Genomic DNA, 4,158 nt, shown 5'->3' on the forward strand with positions numbered 1-4,158 from the left:
TTCTCGACTTAACCCCTACCCCTCGTTATTGATAATTTAAAACTTTGCCTTTAGTCTGACCCCACGTTGTTGACCCTCAGGAATCATGTCTTGACTTCCCCCAACCCCTCGTTGTTGACCGTTTATATAACTGTGCCTTTTATCCTTTTTCACGTTGTTGACCCTCAGAACACATGTCTTGACTTCGATCCGTCCCCTCTGCGTGACACTTTAGAATTTGACCTTCAATCCAACCCCATGTTGTTGACCCTATTGACTAAGCTCCGACCCCTCGTTGTTGACCATTTATGATTTTTTCTTTTAGTCCTACTCCATGTTGTTGACCCTCAGGACTCATGTCTTGACTTTGGTCTGCCCCCTCTGGTTGACCCTTTAGAATTTTACCTTTAGTCCACCCCATGTTGTTGACCCTCAAGATTCATGTCTTGACTTAACCCCTACCCCTCATTATTGATAATTTATAACTCTGCCTTTAGTCCGACCCCACGTTGTTGACCCTCAGGAGGACTTATGTCTTGACCTAGCCTCTATCCCTCGATGTTGACCGTTTATAAATTTACCTTTAGTCCAGCCCCACATTGTTGACCCCCAGGACTCATGTCTTGACTTACCTCCAACTCGTAATGTTGATTATTTAGTCCGACCCCACGTTGTTGACCCTCAAGACTCATGTCTTGACTTAACCTCGATGCCTTGTTATTGACCATTTATAAATTTAACTTTAGTCCTATCCCTCGTTGTTGACCCTCAGGACTGTTGTCCTGACTTCAGTCCGACCCTGCTTGGTGACCTTTTAGAAATTTACCGTTTGTCCGACCCCATGTTGTTGACCCATTATTAATTATTCATGTCTTGAATTAACTCCGACCTCGTTGTTGACTCTTAGGCCTCATATAATGACTTACATCTGAACGCGTATTGTTGACCCCTCAGAACACTTTTTAGTTTGTCTGAGGGAGAAGTTTCAGTGACAGCGGCATGATTGAAGGCGTAAAAAGGTTGTCTGAACTGTCATTGATATTATGTACTAGGTATGTCAGTTTACCTGTCTTTTTGGACTTTTCAAAACTGTGCAAAGAGCTCCTTTTGTGCGGGCAGCAGAAAACTATGTTTAATAAATTTACTGTGTGGAATTTATCTTACTAGTTTTTGTTTGTATTATTGACTAGGTATTCATGTTTTTTCCTCTTTTTATCATGAGTGATTGGAGAGCGCCCTAAGTAGGTCCTAAGAACAAAACTGAATCAAGAGTGTCGTAAAACACCTACTCAAACAAACAAATAGGTCCAACTTCTTTCCTTTCCTTCTGTCATTTCTTTCTGTCTGTCTTACTTTTTCTCTCATCTGAATGGAAGTTATTTTGTTTGAAAAGTCCCTTTTCATGATCATTTTCATTGCCATCATCATATGTTACTTGGGGTGTTTTTTAAAACTCTTTATCTCTTCATGGTTATTCCCAATTAATAATACCGTATGTCAAAAGTAATTGCTCATTTTTGCACTCATGTTGTGCCTAAGGGTCATATTATATTTATATATAATATAGGTCTTCCACTTTGTCTTGTGCTTTCTTTTTATTCATGTTTAATTAGAACAGAGTCACGTGTAGAAGTTAGGCACTTTGCCTTGGCACTCAGTAGACTTGAGTTTGATTTTTGAATGGAAAGAGTTTTAAAAAATCTTGTATCTTGTTCTGTCTGCTGGGATACTGTATTCCTCTGTGTCCTCGTTGGCCATGATTGATAGGCAGGACCAGCACAGCCTGCCTCATAAATGATCAATGTCAAGTAGATGAGGGTGTTGAGCATTAAAATTACGAGATATAAGGTGTCTTTGCTGTAGCGATAAGGTATTCTGCAATGGCACAAACTCTTTCTCTCTTTGTCTGTCTCTCTGTCTGTATGTCTGTCACCGTGTCTCTCCTTCTCTCTCTGTATCACTCTCTCACACACACACACTCCCTCCCCCCCCCCCCCCTTTCTCTCACCCCCACATACACACATACACACGCACGCACAGACACACTCACACACGCACGCACAGACACTCATGCTGAATCATACCTCACTGTGAGACTCAAAGTGCGGACTGCGAGTGTTGTTTTTTTGTTTTTTTTGTGGGGAGTTGAGAGAGAGAGAGAGGGGGGGGAGGTCATGCATAATTTCGTGAATGATCATAACGTTGAACAGGTCTCTCCGCAACCGAAATAGATTGTTTGCTCTATTGTTATTGTTTGTTCTGTTTTCTTACCCTGGGTGGTTGGAGGGCACTAAGTAGCATGTCTTACTTCCACCCCCCTCCCCCCACGCCCACACCTACACTCCCTGTTGTAACTGGCTGTCTTTCTTGCCTTTTCCACTCTGAATAAGCTGTAATACCTGGGAAACATTCTGAAGTTTCATGTTACGCAAGCAAAGGGTGTATTTATTTTATGTCAACTTAAACTAGTTAATAATAACCATACACAAGTACAATGTAAGAAAATTATCCTCGTCGGATTATGCGATTGTGCGGCCGCGTTTTTTTCGCATAATTCCGCAACATTTGCATAATTTTGGATTCCCCGTTTTCACGATTTTTCACAAAACAAGTTAACCAAACACCTCGCCGTGTGACTAAAGGGAAGTAATATCAGTAATAAGTCATTTAATTGACAAGCTGATCATTTCACTTGTTAAAAGATCTTAGGAGTTAGGGGTTTTAGGGTTAGGGGTTTTGTTCCTTGAGCCTGTTCAATTTTTCAATCAATCAAAAGTTGTTCTCATGTCTGCAGATGTTTCATGTTCGACAGGTAGGTCCAGATGTCTTTTTAAAACATTTTTCTTTCCTCTTTTTGAGGAAGAAACGAAAAAGAAATGTATTAATAAGAACAGAAAATGCAAAAACAAGATGAAGCCAAATGCACAAACTAATTACACTCAGAATGCATGACGGCAGCTAATAGTGACCATAGCCCTTGGTGGGTCATTCACCACTAACCTTTGAGCCAGAGATAACACCTCTAGGTATCCAGGTTCTCCGTCAAAAGTTGTCTCAGTCAGTCAGTCTTCTAGTTTCCTTAGAGAAAGTTGGAATTTGAAAATAGCAAAAGTTGCAAAAAGTTTCAAGAAAAGTTGCAAGACATGTACAGAGCTAAAAATGTCATGGAATATATTGGAACACATTGTTGGTATGCTCATTGCAATCAAAGTAACCAACGTGAGTTTTGTTAGATCAAAATCAAAAGTTAAATGTGAATCTCTACCGTAGTAAAACAAAACTGTATGGAGGTTGTATGGTGTACCAAAACAGTTTAAATATAATCTAACACATTTTGGGGGATTTTTGCCCCCCCCCCCCCCCTTTCACATTTTTCTTACATCCCCCCCCCCCCCCCCATATCCCGTAATATTTATATTTATTCGCTTATAATAATATGACATTTATATTGTGCAAATCTGTGTTAAAATCATACATGTGACATACATGTAATAATTAAATATGGTATAAGCGGAACTTTTCCGGAAAAACTTCTAAGTGAATAGCAGAGTTTACTCTTTTTTATGTCATGTTTTGTCTTAAAAAATTTATGTTGTCATAAATTATTTTCCTTGTTATTTTTTCACCTTACAAAAGTGAAAATTACATTGGTTCAAGACCCCCCCCTCCCCCCTTCTTACACTTTTCTTTTACAGGAGTCAAGACCCCCCCCCCCCCCCCTTTTAGGCCTTTTCCAGGCGTAAGATTATATTTGAACGTCCCCTAAGGGTTTTCTGGATGAATCAATCCATGTCTAGATCTATCCTCCTGGCCTAAGATTTAGTCTTTCACAAATTTTTATATTAGATCTATCTACCTGGTGCTATGGTACCAAGCAAGCTAAGTAATCAGACGATCGTGTTTACGATTGAGTTTATTATAGATATCTAGAGTCTAGATTTAGCTAGATCAAGAAGAAGTAGAAGATGATTCAGTCCAAACAGGACTATTTTGGGGAGGTCCTGGTCAGGTCGGGACGGGTCGGTTTGCTCGACAGACTGACGGCGCATAGTGGCTATCGTGGCACCAATCGATCGCGCCCGACTCATTGCCTCAAAAAGAAACGCGTTGTTTTCAGGTAACGAGTCGGGCGATCATCCCAGCCCGATCTCATCCGCAACGGGCACTGGGCACCCCGTA

Source organism: Aplysia californica, unplaced genomic scaffold (genome assembly GCF_000002075.1).
Source record: "Aplysia californica isolate F4 #8 unplaced genomic scaffold, AplCal3.0 scaffold00069, whole genome shotgun sequence".
Classification (NCBI taxonomy): Eukaryota; Metazoa; Mollusca; class Gastropoda; order Aplysiida; family Aplysiidae; genus Aplysia; species Aplysia californica.